The following is a 7,827-nucleotide window of genomic DNA, read 5'->3' as shown; positions in this document are numbered from 1 at the left end:
AGTCTAACTTTCACATCCATATATTACTACTGGAAAACCCATGGCTTTGACTAGATGGACCTTTCTTGGCAAAGTAATCTCTCTGTTTTTTTAATATGTTGTCAAGTTTGGTCATAACTTTCCTTCCACAGAGTAAACATCGTTTATTTTTTATTTACTTTTTTTAATATTTATTTTTTTTATTAGTTGGAGGCTAATTACTTCGCAACATTGCAGTGGGTTTTGTCATACATTGATGTGAATCAGCCATGGATTTACATGTATTCCCCATCCCGATCCCCCTCACCTCCCTCTCCACCCGATTCCTCTGGGTCTTCCCGGTGCACCAGGCCCGAGCACTTGTCTCATGCATCCCACCTGGGCTGGTGATCTGTTTCACCATAGATAATATACATGCTGTTCTTTCGAAACATCCCACCCTCACCTTCTCCCACAGAGTCCAAAAGTCTGTTCTGTACATCTGTGTCTCTTTTTCTGTTTTGCATATAGGGTTATCGTTACCATCTTTCTAAATTCCATATATATGTGTTAGTATGCTGTAATGTTCTTTATCTTTCTGGCTTACTTCACTCTGTATAATGGGCTCCAGTTTCATCCATCTCATTAGAACTGATTCAAATGAATTCTTTTTAATGGCTGAGTAATATTCCATGGTGTATATGTACCACAGCTTCCTTATCCATTCATCTGCTGATGGGCATCTAGGTTGCTTCCATGTCCTGGCTATTATAAACAGTGCTGCGATAAACATTGGGGTGCACGTGTCTCTTTCAGATCTGGTTTCCTCAGTGTGTATGCCCAGAAGTGGGATTGCTGGGTCATATGGCAGTTCTAATTCCAGTTTTTTAAGAATCTCCACACTGTTCTCCATAGCGGCTGTACTAGTTTGCATTCCCCAAAGTATGAGAGGGTTTTTTCTCCAGCTCCAGCATTTATTGCTTGTAGACTTTTGGATAGCAGCCATCCTGACTGGCGTGTAATGGTACCTCATTGTGGTTTTGATTTGCATTTCTCTAATAATGAGTGATGTTGAGCATCTTTTCATGTTTTTGTTAGCCATCTGTATGTCTTCTTTGGAGACATGTTTGTTTAATTCTTTGGCCCATTTTTTGATTGGGTCATTTATTTTTCTGGAATTGAGCTTCAGGAGCTGCTTGTATATTTTTGAGATTAGTCCTTTGTTGCTTCATTTGCTATAATTTTCTCCCAATCTGAGGGCTGTCTTTTCACCTTACTTATAGTTTCCTTTATAGTGCAAAAGCTTTTAAGTTTCATTAGGTCCCATTTGTTTATTTTTGCTTTTATTTCTTTTAATTTTATGGCTGCAGCCACCATCTGCAATGATTTTATAGCCCCAAAAATAAAGTCTGCCACCGTTTCTGCTATTCCCCTATTTATTTGCCATAAAGTGGTGGGACCTGAAGCCATGATCTTAGTTTTCTGAATGTTGAATTTTAAGCCTACTTTTTCACTGTGGCTATTTAGTTCTTTGTTTTCTGCCATATGGGAGGTGTCAAATACATATCTAAGGTTATTGATACTTCTGGCAAACTTGATTCCAGCTTGTGCTTCCTCCAGCCCAGCATTTCTCATGATGTACTCTGCATATATGTTAAATAAGCAGGGTGACAATATACAGACTTGACGTACTCCTTTTCCTATTTGGAACCAGTCTGTTGTGCCATGTCCAATTCTAACTGTTGCTTCCTGACCTGCATACAGTTTTCTCAAGAGGCAGGTCAGGTGGTCTGGTATTCCCATCTCTTTCAGAATTTTCCACATTTTATTGTGAACCACACGGTCAAAGGCTTTGGCATAGTCAATAAAGCAGAAATAGATTTTTTTTTTTTTTCTGAAACTCTCTTGCTTTTACAGTGATCCTGTGGATGTTGTCAATTTGATCTCTGGTTCCTCTGTCTTTTCTAAATCCAGCTTGAACATCTGGAAGTTCATGGTTCATGTACTATTGATGCCTGAATTAGGGCATTTTGAGCATTACTTTGCTAGTGTGTGAGATGAGTGTAATTGTGCAGTAGTTTGAGCATTCTTTGGCAATGTCTTTCTTTGGACTGGAATGAAAGCTGACCTTTTCCAGTCTTGTTGGCACTGTTGAGTTTTCTAAATTTGCTCACATATTGAGTGCAGCACTATCACAGCATCATCTTTTAGGATTTGAAACAGCTCAACTGGAATTCCATCACCTCCACTAGCTTTGTTCATAGTGATGCTTCCTAAGGCTCACTTGACTGCATTCCAGGATATCTGGCTCGAGGTGACTGATCATACCATTGTGATTGTCTGTGTCCTGATTTTTTTTTTTTTTTTTTGTATAGTTCTTCTGTGTATTCTTGCCACTTCTTCTTAATATCTTCTGCTTCTGTTAGGTCCCTACAATTTCTGTTCTTTATTGAGCCCAACTTTGCATGAAATATTCCCTTGGTATCTCTAATTTTCTTGAAGAGATCTCTAATCTTTCCCATTGTATTATTTTCCTCTATTTCTTTGCACTGCTCACTGAGGGAGGCCTTCTTATCTCTCCTTGCTATTCTTTGGAACTCTGCCTTCAAATGGGTGTATCTTTTCTTTTCTCCTTTGCTTTTCACTTCTTTTCTTTTCACAGCTAATTGTAATGCCTCCTCAGTAGCCATTTTGGTCTTTTGCATTTCTTTTTCTTGGGAAGAAGGGAATGGCAAACCTCTTCAGTATTCTTGCCTTGAAAACCCCATGAACAGTATTAAAAGATCATTTCATAATAGTTGTATATAAGCTGCTACTAACACAGACTTTCAGGAGTCTACTTTTAAGTCCCAGGTGACCAATAAAAGCAGCAACTAAAGATATATCATATATAAACAAGACAAATTCCAAAGGAGTGGGACACATAAATGTAAAAAATAATAATATTAATAATAACAGTGCAGGGATCTATGAAGAATAAAAGGATGGATTTCTTTTTAACCTCGATCAAGGAATATATTTCTCTCAAATAGCCTTCAGAATATAATGACAATTAAAAAAAATATTAATTTTATAGCAGAAAGCACCATAAGCAATGCAAAATTATAAGTATAACAAATTGGGAAACAAATCTATAAGCTATCACAAACAAAAGGATAAACATTCATTCTTCTGTATTGTTGGTGGAAATGTGATACCTATAAATGTTACATTACCAGTTGAGTCATCAATCTTACTTGCAGGAATTTTTCCAAAGATACCCTGACAAATTGATTGCACAGTATGTTATTCATAATAATATTTTTAGTAATATCAAAAAGTAGAAACAATCTATAATTATATCAATAGGAAACTGACATATTAATGTAATCACATATTGGATAACATGCAGTTGCTTTTAAAAAGAATGATAATTCAGTCATGTGGATATATGATTTAATTTTTAAAAAAGCAAGGCACAGGATAGTATGCAAACATTTTATTTACACATAATTTTTTATTTGCAAAAATAGCATGAGGTCAATATTTGTTCCCAAAACCTTTGACAATGTCTATTCCTGATAAAACCACTAAACCTCATAAAAATTACTTGCAAAATTTTAGTGCTAGCATCCTACTTAATGGTGAAAGACTGAATAATACATACTTCAAAAGATCAGAAACAAAATACCAAGATCTCACTACTCTGTTCAATATTCTAATGAAGTCTCCACTTAGCACAATAAGATAAGAAAAATTAGAAAAATGGCGTCCAGAATAGAAAAGAAGAAGGAATACTGTTTAGAAAGCTTTTGGAATCTATGATAGTTACCAAAACTAAAAAGAGAGTTTAGCAATTTTACAGAATACAAGCTCAACAGTGAAATGCTTATCACTACAACAACAAACAAAACTAAATAAAACACTATTTTTTACTGCATCAAAAATATGAAATACCTAGAGGTAAATCTAAAAGCTAATATGCAAAAGGCCTGTACACTGTTATATATGAAATATTGCTGAATTCAAAATTCTTAATAAATGAAGAAATAGACCATGTTCATGGAAAGAAGATACAATATAATTAAGAAATAAATTTAGCCCAAGTCAATCTATAGATTTGGTGCCCTGACAATCAAAATTTCAGCAGGTTCTTTTAAAAATAAAAAGTAACAAAGTAAGTCATATATATATATATATATATATATATATATAGAGAGAGAGAGAGAGAGAGAGAGATGCAAAGGACCTAAGACATCAAGACAATATTGAAAAAAATGATAAATTTGGAAAGCTAGCCCTGTGAAATTTCAAGTTATTGTCGTCAAGGCAATGCGGTACTGGTATACAGATAGACAAGTAGATAAATGGAACAAAATAGCAAGTTAGAAACAGATTCACACATATATTAAAAACTGATTTTCAACAGAGATATGAAGTTTAGTCAGTAGAGAAAGGGTGTCTTTTTTACAAATGATAGTGGAAGGTAGCTGTTCATATGCAGAGAAGAACTGTAATCTGAAAGCTGAGTGCCGAAGAATTGATGTTTTTAAACTATGGTGTTGAAGACTCTTGAGAGTCCCTTGGACTGCAAGGAGATCCAACTAGTTCATCCTAAAGGAGATCAATCCTGGGTGTTCATTGGAAGGACTGATGTTGAAGCTGAAACTCCAATACTTTGGCCATCTCATGTGAAGAGTTGACTGATTTGAAAAGACCCTGATGCTGGGAAAGACTGAAGGTGACAGGAGAAGGGAACGACAGAGGATGAGATGGTTGGATGGCATCACTGACTCAATGGACATGAGTTTGGGTAAACTCTGGGATTTGGTGATGGACAGGGAGGCCTGGAGTGCTGCAGTTTGTGGGGTCGCAAAGAGTCAGACACAACTGAGCAACTGAACTGAACTGAACTGAATTCATAATATGCAAGAAATATAAAACATTAATGTAAAATGGATAAAACAGACATAAACATCTAAAATTATGAAACCTATAGAATAAAAAATAAAATATAGGAAAAAAATTGTCTATCTTGATTAGGAAATACTTCTCAGATATAATATCGAAAGCATGACCCATGAGGGAACAAATAATTGGAATTCATGGGAAAGAAAAAAAAAATAACAACTTGTACTTAGGAAGGATATTTTAAGAGAATGAAAAGACTAGCAAAATATTTGGCAAAAAATATTTTCAATGTTTAAATACCTGGCAAAGTTTTTATGGTCATAATTTAAATAATTCTCAAAACACAATGATAGGAAAACCAGCAAGACAATAAAAATGAAGTGTAAATTTGAACAGACACTTTACAGACAAAGATACAGAAATGGCTAAAAAGCACTAACATAAAAATGTGCAAAAGCATTAGTCATTAGGAAATGTAATGAAAATCACAATAATGTACTATACATTTATTAGAATGTCTAAAATGAAAACTTTCGTGTTTGCAAAGATGCTGAGGAATTGTAAAGCCTACATTGATAGTATGTAAAATTGTTCAATCATTTTGGAAAACAATTTGAGAATTTTTGAAAAAGCTAAAGACACATCTAGCAAAAAGCTAGCAATTCCGCTTCTAGGTTCTTACCCTAAGAGCATGTCCAAATCAAATGTTGTACACATGTTTCTCAGCAGCTATTTCTGTAGTAACCATAAAGTGAAGTGTTCTAAATGTCCATTGGCCAGTGGATAAAGAAAGAAATGTGATACATCTTCCACATGGAAAACTACTCAGCAATAAGAAATATCAACACACAAAAACATAGAGTTCACAACCAACATGGTAAGTACAGAAAAGACTATGTACTATATGATTCTACTTACCACAAACTCCCAAAAAAAAAAAAAAAAAAAAAAGGAAGGAAGGAAGAAAGGCAAAACTACCATCACAGGGCTTCCTAGGGGATAAAGAATCCTCTTGCCAATTTTTGAGATTCAGGAGACATGGGTTCAATCTCTGGGTCAGGAAGATCCCCTGGAGGAAGAAATATCAGCTCACTCCAGTATTCTTGCCTGGAAAATTCCATGGACAGAGGAGCCTAGTGGGCTACAGTCCATGCTGTCGCAAACAGTCAAACATGACTGAGGGACTGAGTGTGCTCACACACACACACATACACACACACACACACACACACTAGTGTGTCAAAGGGGCTGGGGCGGGCTGGGGCTAGTGGCAGCTCTATTCTGGAAGGAGAGTTTCACTTCCAGGGGCAAAGAACCTTGGGGAATGATGATTACGTTCATATTCTAGATTGACATATGCTTTCATGGATCTACATGCTTTGAAACTTTTTCAGTTGTGCACTGTAAATATATGCAGTTTGCTAAATGTCAATATGCCATAATAAAGCCAGGAAAATAATAAATAGAGTGAAGATAAAGATGACATAAGAGCCTACAGAGACTTCCAATGGTCAAATATGGAAGGATTTGATCATTAGAAAGAACAATAACTACAATTAAAAAACCCTCTAATTTCACAATGATACTCCTTAAAAGAGATGAAAGGGTAAGGCAAAGGAAAGAATTTAATTTATTTAATTAAATTTATTTTAATTTATTTCATTAATAAATAAAATTTATAATGTTATTTAATTTATATTTATATAGATATTTAATTTATCAGTATTTATCAGTATTTAATTTATATTTTCTGTGTAAACTATATTTCAGAATACCCAGTTAGGTAAACCAGAATAGGAAGAGTAATTCTTTATGGAAAGAATAAACTCAGCTAGTAAATGTGAAATAAGTATTTCAGGCAAAGTACATTAGTGAATAAAACCATTAGATAAAGGATTGATGGGTAACTTTACAATGAAAGTTCATAATACCTACTGTTTTGCCCCCTACTGTTTTACCTACTGTTCACTCTCAGCATCACTAAAGCAGGACAATAAGATAGTATATGGTGCCTGATGTAATATAGCATGGCATATTTAGTGTTACCAATAAATATTGTTAGGTAAAGAAAGTTGAAAGTGAATCTATTCAAATCTTTACAGCTATCCTCCAGGAAATGTAGGAAGAAGCTAAATGAGACCATGAAAAAGCGGGTTAAAATCAGAAATTAGGACATTCTTCTTGGCTCAGACAGTAAAGAATATGTCTGCAATGCAGGAGACCCGGGTTAAATTCCTGAGTTGGAAATGTCCCCTGGGGAAGGGAATGGCAGTCCACTCCAGTATTCTTGTCTGGAGAATTCCATGGACAGAGGAGCCTGGCAGGCTATTGTCCTTGGGGTCACAAGGAGTCAGACAAAACTGAGTGACTAACACTTTCAACACAGGTCATCCTTACCTTCCAATAACAAGCAAATTATCCAAGTTGATGACATACAAAAAGAGGATAGTTAATTAAAAAAAAAAAAAAAGGCATAAAAATAAAATGCAATTGAAGGACTTCTTTTAGATTCTGATTTGTATAAACAGTTTTAAACATGGCAGGATATTAGATAACTACAGGAAAGTATCAATTTTGTTAGGTTTAAAAATTGGGCTTATTAATATGTGAAAAACTATTTACATTTTGGGGAGAGATATAAATCTTAAGATGTATGTTGCAGTGATGTATGGTCCTGAAGTTGCTTTAGAATTCTTGACAATTGTACCAAAAATGAAATAGATGAGTCAAGGATAGAATGGCAAAACATGGTAAGTTGCTTCACCTAGGTTATGGAGTGAACAGGTTTATTATGCTTGTGTGTTTGATATTTTTCACAGTAAATATTTTAAAATAATAAAAGCAATGTATTGTGAAAACTAGATATTCCTCTTGTCTCCTTTCAGATAACTGGCTTTGCTGCTCTTATACTTGTTACTTGGTGTTTCTAACTCATTCACTTTCCCTCTTCCTCAGACCACAGGAATTGACCTAGTCTCA

This window comes from Cervus canadensis, chromosome 9, assembly GCF_019320065.1.
Source record: "Cervus canadensis isolate Bull #8, Minnesota chromosome 9, ASM1932006v1, whole genome shotgun sequence".
Taxonomy (NCBI): Eukaryota; Metazoa; Chordata; class Mammalia; order Artiodactyla; family Cervidae; genus Cervus; species Cervus canadensis.
The sequence above is the reverse complement of the archived record's forward strand: the minus strand, read 5'-3'. Positions refer to the sequence as shown.